Genomic DNA, 19,398 nt, shown 5'->3' with positions numbered 1-19,398 from the left:
TACTGCACTAGTGTGTGTGAAATACCAGCATTCATGTACAGAGCATGATGTCATCATGAATGATTGCAGTGTAGCTAGATGCTTACTTAGGAGAGAGAAGGATGTGGGAAAAGGCAACTTGCCATCCCATGCCTATTTCCATAGGTAGATTACCACATCTATAACCATCCAATTATGTCAGGAGCGGAAAAGGTAATTGGATGGTTGTTTTGTCTTGAGGTCTAGCAAGTTCACATTATCATGGCAGACAAAGAAGATAGGGTAGGACAACATCAACATAGAATGAGGCTCATGGACAAGGGAAACATGTTGCAAAACTATAGGATTTTATTACGATGTTAGGTCGTCAGAAGTGGATGTGCAACTTTTTCTACCAAGTCTTCAGAGGATTTGCCTTGAGGATCATAAGAAAACATTTGATTGGCGATTAAAGAAAAATAAATAAAGAGATGTGAGGGACCAAGTGTTGAATCTGTTGCTACCATCCTACAAAGCATTAACCATGCAGAAAGTACAATACCTCTTGCAGAAGCTGAAGCTGAAGGTGTAAATGAGTGAACGTTTAATATGTGCAACATTCCAATGCAATATGGCATTGATTTGGACCATGGAAATTGTAAATAAATCAATTGCTAGTTTCATACATATTCTATTTGATGATATATAAGCTGAGTCTGGATATTTAAGACTGTATGTAACGTGATCAAATGCTTTTAAATCTTTCAATTAGTTGTGTCATATGTGTAATAGGTAGAGACATATTCAAAAAAACTATTTTTTGAAATAAACAAAGTACCATTGAAAGCACTATAAGAACTTATGACAACTAACATTTTAATTCCAAATTCAATACAAGTAAAGATCATAATGAGTAATATTGATTGATATCCATTCCATTACTGTTGAAAACTCAGTACATTAGATAGAAAACATAGTCAAAAGGAGATTTTTGCAAGAGCAAAGGGATCAAGTGACAAACAATGACACCACATATGCCTCAACAAAATTCGATTGTTGAATGTCGAATGCAGACCATCATGGAGATGAGGAGGTGTATGTTGAAAGGTGTTGGACTGCCAAACCACTTTTGGGCTGAGGCTGTCAATACTCCGGTTTCCATCCTTAATCAGCTATACAAAGGCTGTCAAAGGTAAAACACCACATGAGACTTATAGCGGTAAGAAGCCATCTGTCTCCCACTTCAGAACATTTGGGTGTGAATGCTATGCACATGTACCAGACAAAGAGAGAAACAAGCTACAACCAAAAAGCTATTGTGATGAGAACAAAGCATATAAGTTGTATGACCGAGAGGCAAAGAAGATCATAGCGAGCTGCGATGTGGTGTTCAGGGAGCAGCCACATGCAGTGGAGGTAGAGAAGAGCTCTTCCACTTTATCATCAAGTGAAAAGGTAATTCACTATGGACCTATCCCAGGAGCTATAAAGGAGGAGGAAATATCAGATGATGAAGGTATAAGTCACCAACTTGTTGTTACACCACCCGAAAAGCCATTGCCATGATGGGTAAGGCAGCTCTATGACCATGATAACTAGATGCCTATGTCTATTGAATAGCATGCAGATGGACCAAGGTGGTCTCAGAGAATCGAGGAGCAAAGGAGGGCTTCTGCTCACATAGTCAATATGGCCTTGATGGCTGAGATTATTGCAAAAGTAAATGAGTCTGTGAGTTTTAATAACAATCAGCTAGGTTATAGATGGCATAGGGCTACATTGTTGGCCCTCCAAGAGGCGATTGAGGATTGGATGTTAGAATTCCTCCAGGATTGCATGATTGTTACTGCACATAGTCATAGGGTCACCTTGATGGTGAAGGATAGTGAGACACTTAAGAGAGAACTTCGTTATAGATATGACAAACTCCTTCGTCTGTTGAGGGATATTATATTTGTGCCACCAGCAAGGAAACCAAAGGGTGAAGGTATAAATATAGTGGAGATAACACATAACAAGGATAGAAGGGGTGAGGTTGCTTATGAGGAGGCCATGATAGAGCAGAGGGATGCTACCAACAGGCAATTCATCCAAGAGACTAACCTAAGGAACCTTAGAAATAATCAAAGGATAATGAAATTGGGATCAAATATTATCCTCAAGCTTCAAGATGCCACTTCTATGAGCGATATAACACTGACCCAAGACTATTTGTGATATTTGATGTCACGAGGAGAGTGGGTGCTTGATACGATTTTTTTTTCTATTCTTGAGTAATTGATCTGCATGATTAGGTGATGAATATGGTTGAGTTTCTTGATTAATTGATGATATGGACTGAGTTTCTTATACAATGAACTAATAACAATATTTTTACCAGCATGTGTAGAGGAGGGTTAAAAGAGAGGCAACAACTTAAGGTTCATGCACTTGATCCCAGCATATCTCCCTTACGAGGAAATAACACCTATTTCATTAATTTTGGACTAGTGCATTGTCCAAATTCGTTTTGTGAGATAATTTTGGATAAAGCATTTTAAAAAAAGAGGCTCTTATAAAACAAAACTTTGAGTCAAAAAGTAAGATTTCAAAAAATCAAATTAGAAAAAATGACATGACATGTTATTAAAAGTAGAGTACATTAAAAAAAGAGGACTTCATGTTGTTAAAAGAGACAAAAAGTAAGATTTTAAAAAATCAAATTAGAAAAAAAACTAGAGTACATTTAAAAAAAAGCATGACACATTTGTACAAGAAGTAGATCATATAACTCAAAGCCATATGGTGTTAAAAAACACCTTCCATTAGCTCAGCCTAGAAGATGTCATCTTTGTCTCTCTTGTCTATTACAACTTTACATTAGAGAACTAAAAAGTCTTTGTGGAACTGTAGTTTCATTTCTTGTCCATTACAGTTACTTTAGAAAACACATAATCTATGGAATTAAATTTCACAGTTACTTTAAATTTCTATAGAATTAAATTTCCATCATTTGACTATTAAGTCATTAGAGAGAGCATATGTCCTCGAAAGTGCCTACTATGGCATTGACTTCATGAAAACAAGCAGACTTTAAACTTGCAGGCCATGCGTAACCAGGGCTGGCATCGTAAATATCCTCACAGACTCTCCTCACAACTTGTTTCGAATCTTCCACCGACTTGTAAGCATTCAACAACTCTTCTTTTCTCTCTTGGCTTTCCTCATCTTCACCATTTTTTTCAATACAGCTTCTAGCCACCGCCATATCCTGTACGAAAATTTAACTCGTTCGCATAAGAAGTACGTGATTAAAAGAAGTGAAAAAGAAAGCTAAGGATAGTCACCTCTTCCGCTGAGTTCAAATCAAGCATCCATGTGTGTAACATATCCTCCTCAAATGATTTTTCCGTCATTGGTCCATATAAAAGAGATCTAAGACAGAATTTAAGTTCAGTAAATGAAGTCAGGTAGTAACTAGTCATTGCCTTAGAGGGAAAGTGGGAGAAGGAGAGTGAGGGAGCAATAGCAAGGGATGCACAGTGAGCTGCCCCTCCTTCAAGAGTGATAGAAAGTGAGGTAAGACGTAAAGTGAAAGACGAATACAAGTTAATCAAAAGGACTAGTATGTAAGAAATAAGAGAGTGTTTGTGGAAGGACTACGATGGAAGAATACAAGTACACTAAGGCATGATGTGTTTGCTATGATAAGGATAAGGGTTGGAATAAAGTGAGAGAAGCATTGGAAATGCTCTACTTTAAGTGAGTGGAGACTGCTGTCCAACTGAATAAAATTTTGCAGAGCATTGGGAATGCTGTACTTTAAGTGAGTGGAGCACTGGGAATTGATACTTTGCCATGAAATATATTACAAATATTACATCATCACATATTCATATCAAAATTCTCATCATAGAAGGTTATATTTCCTAATAATCACATCATCACACATTCATATCATAAAATTGTGTACATGAAATAAATATATAAATATCATGACTAAATGCCACTTAAGTAATAAGTCAGAAATTGGTGTATAATCAACAAAAACTACATCATGATTCATACATTGCAACAAATAAATGTCAACCATAATATTCATGGAGTAAACAACATCATGAGAATATGCTCCTCATGCATATATACAAACACAACATCATACATGCATCACAACTCTTCTGATGGTTCTAGTGGAGACTGTGGCAACTCTTCTGATGCTTCCAATGGAGGCTGTGGTGCTCTAGATGTACACTCAGGCTCTACTTCTTCTGTAGTATGTAGTGCTTTCAGAGTAGACTCAGTATCCTCTTCTTTAAATGCAAGCGGAGTCTATGGCAACTCTTCTGATGCTTCCAGTGGAGGCTGTGGTGCTGTAGGTGTACATTGAGTCTCTACTTCTTCTATAGTGTGCAGTGCTTTCACAGTAGACTCAGTCTCATCTTCCTTAAATGCAAGCTCTGATATTGCTTCAGTTGCATGTTGTATTCTAATGGAAGCAATTAGGTCTCGAATGATTTTAGCCCTAAACAATTGTATATCCTCCTCTGAATATTTGAGCTCCAAAGAGTCTTCAGATGAGATCTGTGGCTTAAGTGAGAAAATTTCTTTGAAAATCAACATGTAATTGTAGGCAACTCTCCACCCACAACTATGCTCATCTTCCTGCTCTACTACTAAATGCTTTTGGAAGTCTACCGAGTCTTTGTACTGTCCTGTTTCTCTGATAGCAGATACCAACTTCTCAATCGACCTGCTCATCATGACATATTAAAAAAACTTAGTGTGTTTATTACATAATGTACATAATATAGAAGTAACAACAGGTTAATAGAATACTTACATTTGCACTGAGCCATGAAAGCCTGCAATCGAGTTAACAAACCAACAATAGTTGTCTTCAAGGTCCCAAACCACCAGACTCCAATGTTCCCTACATGAATAATTAAGAACCATTATTATTTAACACAATGTTGCCAGTATAAGATGAAAATAAAGGTTGCCATGATACTTACATCTCATGATATGCCATAAATAGGACTCGCACGCCATGTAAATGTAAAGGCTATAACCATTTACAAACATCGACTATCGTCTTTCTGCTATCGCTAAGTATAGGAGAAGGGAGGGAATCCAACATATACACATGGTTTTGTACGATTCTACCAAATCGTGAGATAACTATACTGCACCGACAAATAAACGTCATAACGTTGTTATTGACCTCATTTGAAGCTCTAGAGAGGATTGAAATCTCCTCTCCCCCAAATTCAAGATACTGAGGTCTATGTTGAATCATAACCCTAACATTAAAAGAGCTTCCCAATTCTTCCAATGAAGCCATGTTTGTAGAGTTGAGGTCTTCTATCCCCTTTGACTCTTTGACGGCATTCATTTCGCACTCCTCTGAGTCATTATCTATTTGCCTTGTGGGAGGGTCCATAATGTCACCCTTAATGATTGTTCGAATGGTACATGTTATAAATGCATAGAGATGCAAATCCGTATATGTTGACAGTGTGGTGTTATTTTGTATCTAAAAAATTTGACCAAGTACCAAAAAGCAATTGTAGCCCACCCTCCATCCACAATTATAGATGTGGCTATTCTCTTGATGTGATACTTGACATGTTATATACTCTATTTGTTGTGCCAAGTCACATTGTCGCATTACTGTGTCGATAGCACCTACTAGCTTTTGAGCTGATCTACAAATCAAAATATATAACAACAGTGAATATGTGCATTGCATATCAATCTACATGTCAAGAAGTGACAACAAGTGTAGTCTATACTTACTCTAACATAGTGCCATGGATGGATGTCATTGAGTTGGCAAAGAAGCACTTCTTAACAAAGATATCCATGACTACCAGACTCCAATGTGAGCTGCATTATCAATAAAGAATAATTACTGTGTTTGAGACAATTCTAGCAATGCAATAGAAAAACAAGTAGGATTTGATGCTTACTTCTCATAATATGCTATAAAAATAACTCGTACATCATTCATAGGAACGTGCTTCAACCACTTGCAAACATCCTCTATGGTTTCTTCTTTGTTGCTAAGCACTTCCAAAATACGAGGATCGAGCATATATGAAACGCTTTGTATATTTTGCAGAAAATTTGCTATAACATTACTATATTTAAAAAAAAAGTATTAGCTTCTTGGGTTTAATCAAAATAAGCAAAGTACAAAGCCAAAGAAAAGGCTGCATCAGACCTAAGGATGGTTGTAATGACTTTGACATTAACCTCTTTCTTAGGATTCAAGAGGATTGAAATCTCTTCTTCACCAAATTCCAAAAAATGAGGTTGTTGTCGAATTAACAACATAGCGGTGAATGAACTTCCAATCTGCTCCAATAGATTCATATTTTCATGACTCATCTTATTGAGAGAGTAGTCTACATCGTATTCTTCTTCACTTGCTATGTCTTCTACATCCTCCTTCTGCTATAAAAATATAAAAAAGTTATGCGATGTACACATCCCAAATAAAGGCTTAAACAAGCAGATAAGGTTTCATACATGCTTTCATTAGAGTGAGTCTCCCCTCCTCTTGGAGCAAAATTGTAAAAATTAAGGTTTCATACATGCTTTCATTAGAGTGAGTCTCTCCTCCTCTTGGAGGAAAAATTTAAAAAGTTATGAGATTTACACATCCCAAATAAAAATAAAGGTTTAAATTATCATAGAAGTATAAAGATAGCATGCTTTCATTAGACTCAGTCTCTTCTCCTCTTGGAGGAAAATATAAAAAAGTTATGAGATTTACACATCCCAATTAAAGGCTTGAACAAGCATACAAGTATAAAGATAAGGTTTTATACATGCTGCAATGTAGTCATATTTTTACGTTCTTTCCCAATGGTAGCAATTAGATGCTGAATACTCTCAGCCCGAAATGCTAGTAGATCGGCTTCTGTATATGATTCCATTTTGACTGGTAACTCCAAATCAAAAATCTCTCTAAGAAACAACATGCAGTTGTAGGCAACTCTCCACCCATAGCTGTGCCCATCTTTTTGCTCCATTGGTAGACGTCTTTTGAATTCTACTTGGTCTTGTTGCTCTGTGGTTGTTCTGACAACAGATACTAGCCGGTATGCAGCACTATCCATCATGACATATTAAATATATTAATATGTCATGATCATAAGATACAAAGTAAGAAAGTAACAAAAATATTAAGAGAATAATTACCTTGGGGAGTTGGCATGATAGACTTCCATTGAATTCACAAACCACAAACGGTTGAGTTCAAGGTCCCAGGCGATCAGACTCCAATGTGAGCTACACGACCAAAATAAAAATGATTATTGTTTTACACAAACTTGCCAAAGAAATAGTAAAAATAAGGTTAGAGTTGATACTTACTCCTCATGATAAGGCATCAAGATGACTCGCACCCCATCTAAATTGAAAGGGCTTAACCAGGTACAAACATCTTCTATAGTCTTTTGAGGAGAGCTAAGAATAGAAGAAAGGAGAGCATCGAGCATGTAGACACGATGCTGCACTGCACTAGGAAGCTGAGAAAATAACTACACTGCACCAAGCAATAAACAAACGTTAGCTCATAGAATTGATTTGCATTCTGCACTAGGAAATTGATATAAAACTACACTGTAAACAGATAAACAAATGTTAGCTCATTGAAGTAGCAACAAATACTCGGGGGGGTCACTCATCATATGTAACCCTATCACGTGAGTTCAACAAAAGGATATTTTTTATTTCTAAAATTTACAAAAATAAATATACATAAGGGACTATTTAAAATAGTTTTGGAAAAAATTTACAGATTTGTATAGAAAAGGGGTACATTTTATTAATGAAAAATTTACACAGATAAGGGATTTTAGAAATATGCCTTGAAGGCACGTGGTATAGAGGGTTTATACATAGTGACCCCCCTGAGAACAAATAAACAAACGTTACCTGAGAATGGCCAGGATAACATTGTCATTAACCTCTTTTAAAGGATTGGAGAGGATTGAAACCTCCTCTCTACCAAAGCTCAAATACTGAGGTTCTCGTTTCAACATGATCCTAACTTCAAATGAGCTCTCCATTTTATCCAATGCAGCTAAATTTGCAGAATGGGTCTCTGTCATAGCTTGTATTCCATGTTTGCGGTCATTTTGCTTTTCCATGGTGTCTTTAAAGCTCTTGTGCTCATGGGATTCTTCAATCAAATTTAGAGGTGGTTGCATTGCTGAAGTAGAAGGGAGTGCCTCCATATTGACTTCATCCATTTCTTCTCCCTCTATTGCCTGTAAACAAATGTGAGAGATTAGATTCATTATCTTTAAATTTAAATGTTATTTAAAAAATTGTATTTAGTTGAGAAATAGAGAGTTCATACCGCTAAGTATTGTCGTAGTGGCCTTTTTTCATAACCCTATGAGCCATAATTATCAAAGAAGGCATCATCATGTTTGACTTCATCCACCAACCTCTCTCTAAACAGGTCATGTAAGTCCATCTTTTCATCATCATCAACTGGGACATTATGATCTTCAAGGTAATCATCCATGTCATCAGTGTCCTTGTGGTCTATCTCTTTTTCATAGCCTGTGATTAGATCTGCTTGAAGCTGAAAATAAGCCATGAAATGCTTGTTTTCAATAATATTTGTGGAGTTGCCTTTTCTGACGAGATCCTCAAATAAATATCCCATCCTGCACAAGGTGACCTCCCAACCTGCAGGTAGCAAATTCTCCATCATGGTAAGCAAGAGACTCCCACTTTTTGCAGGACTTCCATAGTTGTTTTTTTGATAATGAATGGACCTGGGAATATCTTGCTCTTCTAGCATCAATCTCAAATTATTTGAATTCCCTCTTATGTTCTTTTGTAAGGAGTGATCAGGGTTGGGACTCCGCATACACAAAAAGAATGATTCAAGCGATTGAATCACTATGCCACATTCTCTCTTGCCTCTCTTTGCTGCATAAACACCACTATAGATCTTCAAATCTAATGAATATGCTCGCTCTAGAGTAACCTGCATGGCTTCTTTGTCTTTTTTATCAACAAAAATGACAATGTTGCAAATCACCACTTTGCTAATGGTGGTATATACTATTCTATCAATGAAGTTATGGATATCATCGCTAGAAACTTCATTGATAAAGAATAGTTGTGGCTTATCCCATGCTGACTCATTCTTGATGAAGTCATCTTCTCAGACTCCCTTGAAGTTCACAAGCTTTCCAGACTCTGCCGTAACCTCTACATTGAATTGAAAGCTTTGGTGCATATCTGTCAACATTCTTATCTCGTTGATTAATCTTTCCACATATGCAACCACCTGTTGTGGGATTTCTTTTCTCATGTAAGAGGTTACTATTTCTGACCCATCTTCATCCTTTTTAATCCACCTATTTGCCCATAGCTTTACCTTGGGTGTTGACAAAGAAGCTATATGATTCACCACATTATAGTCAATGTTACAATGAGTAAGTGGAATTTGTTTCTCTGAGAGCAAATACTTAATGGCACTATGCACTGCATCACGCCTCACCTGTACATTGATGCATTCTTCCATGCAGTGGTCTTTGTCTTCTTTTCCAAAAAACCATTCTTTCTTTAAAATTTTTTGTGCTGCCATGGATGCATACTTATCAAGTAAGTACTTTACAGGCCTTCACATCCTTGCCGTCAACTCCTTCTTATCCATTACCTTTGACTTGTCAGAGATAAACAAAGGAGCTTCATAGGTCAGCTGTCCACGCTCACAAGCAATGCACGTTTCAAGCATCTCATTGAACACTTCAACAGGATGAAATATGATAGAAGTGTAGTCGGCATATCTGTCCCTCACCACCTTGAGGCTTGTCATACTTTCTTCTCGCTCTTTCAATTCCCCTAGGCACAACTGCACTCAAAGAAGTATAGAAGTTCATGAGTGTGTCGACATCTGCTTTTGTGATCTTTTGCTTCAAATCAGGATTTGGAGAACCAAATGTTGTCCATATAACCCTTGCCTTCTGTAAGACCTCTGATGTTGAGGATATCTTACACTTTCCATGGACATAATGATTAAGTCTTTCGGACTCAATCAAATACTTGATCTCATGCTTGAATATACAGATTGTTGCAAGATAATAATGGAATGAACTTATCTTTGCAAATTATTCTGAAGTGAGTCTTTTGACCTCCTTTGCTTCCTTTGTGATCTGATTACAAGCATAAGCCCAATGTTGACCATCAATGGGCTGGAATCTGCAACGAAGGAGGAATTCCTTCTTTGCTTCCTTTAGCATATTCTCACCTTGCGCCTCTTCGCCTTGTTCATGTGGAATATTTTTAAGAGTGTCTTTAAAGAATCGACTGAAGGTTTCCTCGAAATGTGTAGGCCCTGTAAATGTTATTTGATCCAGAAAACTATTTTTGATTGGACAAAACATTATTGGGCACAGGACCACATTGCTTCCCACACGTTTCTTACCATCTCTCAAAGCGTCGTATATTTGCAGTGCATAGGATATATTAAGGCTTCGGCTATTAGTAAAGATAGCTACAGCTTACACATCTTTGGCATTCACAAACCACCTCCTTTGACCCTAGATATATCCCACATCATCATCTATAACTACTTCATTAAGACGCATATTAAGAATTTTGATTGATGTGAGTTCATCCTGATCATCTTCAACCTTGTGTTCTGAGTCTTCTTCATCTTTCTCTTCTTTTAACCATTTTTCATCCACATTATCTCTCTCTACAGTGGGACGATGCCTTCTTTTACTGCTTGGAACCATGGCTCTTGCAATACTAGCCTTTTGCATTTCACGTCATGGTTTGCTAGCAAGAGCTTCTAGCATAACTACAGTGGATCGACCTTGATCTTCTTCAAATTTTTTTAATTCCCGTGCACTCAAGGCTTGTGTTTCATTATCCTTAGTTACATCCACCATTTCTTGCTCTAGAAGTTTGCGCTCATGTTCCACACGTTTGTGACAGTCTGCCTGTTCTTCTTGTCCCTGCATCGAAGTTTGAGCTTTTTTATCTCGTTCATGTGAAGGTCCTTGAATATGAGGAGCATATTGTGCATCTTGAAAGTACTCAAACATTATCTTTGCATGTATCCTTTTTGCCACCACACTAGGAAATTGCTCCCAAGTACATGCAAGAGCCTCCAATGCACTTTGCAGCTCTGGAAACTTTGATGGTTGAGGAGGAGGCATCACAAAGTTCTTTGAGTCTCTCCTTGACACAACAAAATGAAGACCGCCAACTTCAGGATCTGAACTCTTTGTAAAAATATCCATAAAAGTCTCTTTTGGCTCTATCATTATGCCTACTACAAGGCTTGAAGTCATATCTTTTTTGAAGAAAGTACCATCCCATGGATCTTCAACATCATTGAACTCCCTTTTTGACATAAGTAGAAAGAGTCTCTTTTCCTTTTGATGAAGAAACCAAGCTCTTCTGCCCATGTGATATCGAGTCCACCTACTAAAGCCATTGGGGCTATATTCCTTTCCTTTCAAATTCAAAGTGACATTAGAGACACATTCTCTGATCTCAGAGTCATTTAGGATAGCCCCCACATTAGTTGATTGCTCCATAATCCTACAAGAAAAGATAATGAAGAATTTAGATACATACAAGTAAAGTACAATATACAACGCTTGATACAATAAATGTGGGAAATAGCCCAAAAGGCTTTACAAGGCTTCATATGGCAATAAATGTGGGAAATAGCCTAGAAGGCTTTACAAGGCTTAAATATTTGTACAAATGTAAAAAAATTAGCTCGGGGGGGTCACTCATCATATGTAACCCTATCACGTGAGTTCAATAGAAGGATTTTTAAAATTTTCAAAATTTGCAAAAATAAATATACATAAGGGACTATTTAAAATAGTTTTGAAAAAAATTTACAGATTTATATAGAAAAGGGGTACATTTTATTAATGAAAAATTTACAGATAAGGGATTTTAGAAATAAGCCTTGAACGCACGTGATATAGAAGGTTTATACATAGTGACCCCCCGAGAAAATTAGCCAATAAAGCTTTACAATGAAATAAAATGTCGTCTAGTGATAAAGCTTCAATCTTCATGTAGACATGTAATCTGTCCATCCATTGATTTGCCCCCTAGTCATAAAGCTTCAACCTTCGTGATGACATGTAATCTGTCCATCCATTGATATCTGTGCACTAATACCCAACTGATACAATCTACCCACTAAAAACTGTTCTACTGATATCCACTTATGCAGCCCACATGATATCCACTTATGCAGCCCACTGATACTCGTTAAATAGTGAATGGTCGGGATGATCGGGTTTATTACAAGGTGCTTCATATGACAATAAATGTAAAAAATAGCATGGAAGTCTCTCGGGGGGGTCATTCATCATATGTAACCCTATCATGTGAGTTCAATAGAAGGATATTTTTTATTTCTAAAATTTACAGAAATAAATATACATAAGGGACTATTTAAAATAGTTTTGGAAAAAATTTACAGATTTGTATAGAAAAGGGGTACATTTTATTAATGAAAAATTTTACAGATAAGGGATTTTAAATATAGGCCTTGAACGCACGTGATATAGAGGGTTTATACATAGTGACCCCCCTGAGGGAAGTCTTTACAAGGTTTTTTATGACAATAAATGAGCTTAAATATTTATACAAATGCAATAAAAATAACCAATAATCATCAAGCTCCAATATGTCCCATGACATGTAATCTGTCCACTGATATATGTAATCTGTCCACTGATATCTGCTCATGCAATCTGCCCACTGATAAACTTCTTGGTAAATGGTAAAAGGTCTTATTTAATAGCATGTTATGAGTGTTGAGCCGCATGTGAGTGAAGGGACTTACAACGATTAGGAACTAGTTAGAAAAATTTGAGCATGGCTTCGATTGGCAACTTGGAGAATTGTCTCTCCTCTAAGGCAATCTAATCTATGCTAAACTATGCTAAACCAACCATCGAAGCGAAGAAAAGCAATAAATATTTTCTTTTTCTGTGTTCATTTTAATGTGCTGGGGTTTAAGAGGCTTAAATATGCAAAAGAAGGGGTTTTGATGTAGAGGCTAAACTTGCATGTGAGAGAAATGAAGAACAAGTATCTAAAGAAAAGTTAACATTTTTCAATTTAAAAGATGAATATATATAAAAATATGATCTCACCTTAAAAACAAACCATAAATTCACTCTTTTATAAATTTTTAAAAGTATAATATAAAACATGTAAATATATAAAACTCTCTCTTTACTTTCTCTCTCTCTCTCTCTCGACTCCTAATTCTCTCTGTAGCCATAGTTAAGACACCTCATTCTCTCTTAATCTCTCTCTCTCTCTTTCTGACAACTTTTATGTGTTTCCCTCTCTGTCCTCATCCCACTCATTCTCTCTCTTAGTTTATCTCAAGTCTCTCTTTCTCTCCCTCCCATGGCGGCTAAGATTTATCATTCTCTCTCTTTATCTCTCTCTCTCTCACTAGGATTTGTAATTATTTCTCTCTCTCTCTCTCCATCTCTCTCCTCTCTCTCTCTCTCTCCTCTTCTCTCTCTCCCTCTCTCTTTCTCTCTCTCTCTCTTAGCCTCTCTACCTCCCTACCTCTATCCTCTTGGCTGCTAGGATTTGTCATTCTTTCCCTCTCTATGTGTCTCTCTCTCTCTGAATTCTCTCTCTTAATCTCTCTCAGCCTTCCTCCCTCCCTCCCTCCCTCCCTCTCTCCCTTTTTCTCTCTCCTCTGTCCCTCTTCTCACTCTTAATCTCTCTTTATCTCCCTCCCCTCTTCTCTCTCATTTCTCATTCTCTCTCTCTCTCCCTCCCTCCCTCCCTTGGTGGCCATGGCTGCGAGAAGTCTCTCTCTCTCTCTCTCTCTACCTCCCTCTTGGCGGCCACGGCCACTAGAAGTTTCATTCTCTCTCCCTAAGTCTCCCTCCTCTCTTCTCTCTCATCTCTCGCTCTCTCTTTCTCTCTCTCTCTCTCTCTCTCCCTCTCTCTCCCTCTCTCTCTTTCTCTCTCCCTAAGTCTCCCTCCTCTCTTCTCTCTCTCTCTCTCCCTCTCCCTCCCTACTCTCTCCCTCCCTCTAGCACAGAAGTTTCATTCCCTCTCTCTCCCTCTCTCTTTCTCTCTCTCTCTCTCTCTCCCTCTCTCTCTTTCTCTCTCCCTAAGTCTCCATCCTCTCTTCTCTCTCTCTCTCTCCCTCTCCCTCCCTACTCTCTCCCTCCCTCTAGCAGCCACGATCGCCAGGAGACTCTCTTCTCTCTCTTAATCTCTCTCTCCCTCTCTCAGCTCTCTCTTTCTTTCCCTCCCTACTCTTCTCTCTCATTGCCGTCAGAAGACTCTCTTCTCTCTCTCCTTCTCTTAGCTCTCTCTTTCTTTCCCTCCCTACTCTTCTTTCTCATTTAAGGAGCCCCTCTTCTCTCTCTTAATCTCTTGTCTCTCTCCCTCTCTCTCTTTCTCTCCCTTCCTACTCTTCTCTCTCATTTCTCATTCTCTCTCTCCCTTTGGCAGCCACGGCCACGAAGAGCCCCTCTTCTCTCTCTTAGTTTCTCTCTTTCCCTCTCTCCTTTGGCCACGTTTCATTCTCTTAAACTTCTCTCTCTCTCCCTCTCTCTCTTTCTCTCTCTATCCCTCTCTCTCTTTCTCTCTCTCTCTCTTTCTCTCTCTCTCCCTCTCTCTGTTTCTCTCTCTCTCCCTCTCTCTTCCTACTCTCTCCCTCCCTCTAGCAGCCACGGCCGCCAGGAGACCCTCTTCTCTCTCTTAATCTCTCTCCCCCTCTCTCCTCTCTCTTTCTTTCCCTCCCTACTCTTCTCTCTCATTTAAGGAGCCCCTCTTCTCTCTCTGAATCTCTCTCTCTCTCTCTCCCTCTCTCCTCTCTCTCTTTCCCTCCCTCCCTACTCCTCTCTCATTTCTCATTCTCTCTCTCATTTCTATGCTCTCTCTCCCTTTGGCGGCCACGGCTGCCAAGAGCCCCTCTTCTCTCTCTTAATTTCTCTCTTTCCCTCTCTCCTCTCCCTTTCTCTCCCTCCCTATTCTCTCTCATTTCTCAAATTTACAAACTCAAATATAAATAAGAAACTAATTAAAATAGAACTCAAAAACTCAAATAAGAAACTAATTTAAAAAGAATTGTAATGCCTTCTAAAAAACCCCCTCCTCTAGCTGCCACGGCCGCCAAGAGTTTTTTCTCTCTCCCTCCACCCCTCTTCTCTCTCTTAATCTCTCTCTCTCTTTCTCTCTCTCTCTCTCTCTCTCTCTCTCTCTCTCTCTCCCTTCTTTCTTTTCTCTCTTAATCTAGTGCTATCTCTCACACACACACACTCTCTCTCTCTCCTCTCTCTCTCTAGCTCTCTCTTTCTCTCTATCTCTCTTTTCAAATTCAGGACACAAATTTCAATAAGAAATTAATTCAAATAGAACTCAAAAACTTTAACAATAAACTAATTGAAAAAGAATTGTAAGTAAAGAAAAAGAATTACAAGACGAATTTTAAGAAATAGAACTCAAAAACTTTAACAAGAAACTAATTGAAAAAGAATTGTAAGTAAAGAAAAAGAATTACAAGATGAATGAAAAAGAATGCAAGTACCTGGAAAAAGTGAAAAAAGTAAGGCTCCGCTTATCCTTTCTCTTCCGCTCTTGGTTGCTTCAATGAAATGAGGAGAGAATGAGAATGAATGAATGGAAAGAAGAGTATATATAAGAAAAACTAGCCCACTCCTCCCACGCATAAATTTGAATTTTTAAAAAAGAGAGGGAAATTTGAATTCAAATTTGTGTTCAACATTCTTCTTATACTTTCTTCTCGTACGTTCTTTTTGAATTCAAATTTGTGTTCAACATTCTTCTTGATACTTTCTTCTCGTTAGTCCCTTTCATTCTTCTCGTAAGTCAAATCTTATTTGTCGCTCTTGCTCGTGATAGTAAGTCAAATCTTATTTGTTGCTCTTGCTCTTGATAGCAAGTCAAATCTTATTTGAGCAAGAATCTTATTTGTCACTCTTGCTCTTGATAGTTCTACCTTTAGTTGTAAGAATTCAAATTTGTGTTGAAGAGCTCGTGATAGTTCTACTCTTAGTTGTAAGAATCCAAATTTGTGTTCAACATTCTTGATACTTTCTTCTCATAAGTCCCTTTCATTCTTTTCCTAATTCAAATCTTATTTGTCGCTCTTGTAAGAATTCGACCTCTCTCCCTCTACTCCCTCTACTCCCTCGCTTTTTCTCTCCCTCACTCTCTCTCTCACTCCCATACCTTCCCCCCCTCACTCTCTCTCTCACTTTCTCTCTCCCTCCCCTTACTCTCTCTCTCCCTCCCCTACCTCCTCTCCCCTCTCTCTCCTTTCGCTCCCTCCTCTCCCCTCCCTCTCTCTCTCTCTCTCTCCCTCCCCTCCCTCCTCTCCCCTCTCTCTCCTTCTGCTCCCTCCTCTCCCTTTCTCTCTCCCTCCCCTCCCCTCTCTCTCTCCCTTGCCTCCCCTCCCTCCCGTCCTGGTGACCGCGGCTGCCAGGATGCCCCCCCTCTCCATCCCCTCCCTCCCTCCATCCCCCCCATGCCCCTCCCTCCCCTCCCCCCCCTCCATCCCCTCCTTCCCCTCCCTGGGGTCCTGGCGGCCACGGCCGCCAGAACCCCCCTCCCTCCCTTGACCCCACCCCCTGCCCCTCCATCCCCTCCTTCCCCTTCCTGGGGTCCTGGCGGCCGTGGCTGCCAGAAAACCCCTGCCCCCTCCCTCCCTCGACCCCGCCCCCCGCCCCTCCCTCCCCTCCCCCTCGCTCCATCCCCTCCCTGGGGTCCTAGTGGCTGTGGCCGCTAGAACCCCCTCTCCCTGCCTCGACCCCGCCCCCGCCCCCTCCCTCCCCTCCCCCCCTCCATCCCCTCCTTCCCCTCCCTGGGGTCCTGGTGGCCGTGGCTGCTAGAAACCCCCCCTCCCTCCCTCGACCCCGCCCCCTGCCCCTCCCTCCCCTCCCCCCCTCCCTCCCCTCCCTCCCCGCCCCCCCTCCATCCCCTCCCTCCCTCGACCCCCCCTCCCTCCCCTCCTGGCGGTTGCGGCCGCTAGGAACCCCCCCTCCATCTCCTCCCTCCCTCGACCCCCCTCGCCCCTCCATCCCCTCCTTCCCTCGACCCCCCCGGGCTCCTCCCTCCCTCCTCCCACTTCCCTCTTCCTCCTGGAGGCCGCGGCCTCCAAGGCTTCTCTCTTTCTCTCTAAACTTTCTCTCTCTCTAGTTCCTCTCTCTCTTTCTTTCTTTCTCTCTCTTCAATTTTTTTATAAAAAATCTAGATAAAGAATTAATCAAAAAAATTTGCAAGTACCTGGAAAGTTTGTAAGTTTGCTCTTTCTTGCTTTCTTGCTCTTCCTTCCTTGCTTTCTTGCTCGTCCTTGCTTTCTTGCTTCAATGAATGAAATGAGGGGAGAATGAATGAAGAATGAAGACTATATATAAGAAAATTTAGGTTTTCCTCCTCCTCTCCTATTGGCTTTCCATTCCTCCCCTCTCTCCTATTGCGTTTTCATTTCTCCCCTCTCCCATTGGCTCCCATTACTCCCCCTCTCCCATTGGACCCCCATCCCTCATCCCAATCTTCCATTGGCCCTCCCTCCCATCCATTTCTTCTTCCTCCCCCATTGCTACCACTCCCATCCCACATTTCCACCACATCCCATACTCCTCCCATTTCCCAAAATCCCATATTTCCCCATCTCACCCTCCTCTTTTTCATCCCCTATTAACTCCCCTCACTCATTTCACTCCCTTATTATCCCACTCCCCTATTACCTCCCCCTCTCCCATTCCATTCTTCCCTCCCCACTCTCACTTCCACTTCCCATTACTCACTTGCCATTTGAAAACTATTAATATATTATTATACTATATTTTATACTTATTATCATACACCCCTATTACTTCCCTTTCCCATTCCACTCCTCCCTCCTCACTCCCACTTCCACTTCCCATTACTCACTTGCTATACACATTTGCAAACTATTAATATATTATTATATGCTTTTTTATACTATTTTCAAACTTACATGTGGGCAAAATCACAGGTGTCAAAGCAATCCTATTGTGGTCATACAACAACTGTGCTTTTATTCAAGGGCGTATTTATCCTCATCAACAAGCTTATTTCAACTTTTATTTTGACACAATACTCAAGGTATGAAGTGCATAATTTGTGCACTAGGTGTTTACTTTGTTGTATCAAAATTGTTTGCCACACACACACACATATACACATACTGAGAATTTTCTAATATTATCACATCTACATTTCTCCGATGGGCACAAAAATTTGTACACGCCTCAACCTAGGTCATATTGACTTGCATACAAAGTGGTGCACCCATCCCATAAGTACTTGTTCGGATAACACACCTCCAAATGTATTTTATGACGATTGTGCATAACACTAGGAACAAAATGGTGTATAATGTGCGATCGACTATGCAAAGCATATCCAATGGACACAAGACTTTGCACGTTCTTCAACCTAGGTAGTATTGACTTGTGTGCAAAGTGGCATCCCCATCCGATAAGTACTTGTTTGAAAAATACACCTAGGATCGTGTTTTTTGACGGTTGTACATGACACCAAGGCAAAAATGGTATTTAATACTCAATCTACCATGTAAAGCATATCCGATGGGCACAATACTTTGCACGTGCCTCAAAAGTGGTGGTATGGTATTCCATGCAAAGTGGAACGCCCATTCAATAAGTACTTGGTATGATAATACACCTAAGAGCGTGTTCTTTAACGGATGTGCATAACACTAGGGGGGAAACAATGTATAATGTGTGATCCCCCATGCAAAGCATAACCGATAGACACAATATTGTGCACGCACATCAACTTAGTTGAAATCGACTTTCTTGCAAAGGGGCTCCCCCATTTGACAAGTACTTTTTATAATATCACACCTAGGACCATGTTTTTTATTGGTTGTTGTCCATGACACTAAGGCAAAAACGCTGTTTTATGCTTAATCGACAATGCAACGCATATCTGATCATCACAATACTTTTCACACATCTCAAACTAGGTATTATTGACTTACATGCAAAGTGGCGTGCCCATCCCATAAGTACTTAGTGGGTGGTAGCAAGCTAAGGGTGTCCACTTTTTGTTCACTCCCCAATCCTAAGGAGGTGGAAAAACAAGCTTTTTAGCACACAAAAATGCAAATCTCACCTACTTCCCTATGGATCTAGTCTTTGAAGTCTTCTGACACAACATCACACTTGCTATTGTGCACACAATCGTATAGACTGATCGAAAATTCGATGCACACACAAAAAATTTCTTTGTGTCACACGGCATGGTTCCAGGGTGGTCACACGTTTGTCACGAACAAAGAGTGTCATATTAAATTCTAAATTTCTCACTCATTTTAGATTAAATGTTATTGAAACTTTGTAAGTGGTCTCTTTGCATTATATAGAGCTTAACTTGATTTATTGGTAATTT

The sequence above is a fragment of the Dipteris shenzhenensis genome, chromosome 28 (genome assembly GCF_047967505.1).
Source record: "Dipteris shenzhenensis isolate YYH24624 ecotype China chromosome 28, Dip_SZ_1.0, whole genome shotgun sequence".
Lineage (NCBI taxonomy): Eukaryota > Viridiplantae > Streptophyta > Polypodiopsida > Gleicheniales > Dipteridaceae > Dipteris > Dipteris shenzhenensis.
Note: the sequence above shows the minus strand (reverse complement) of the source record.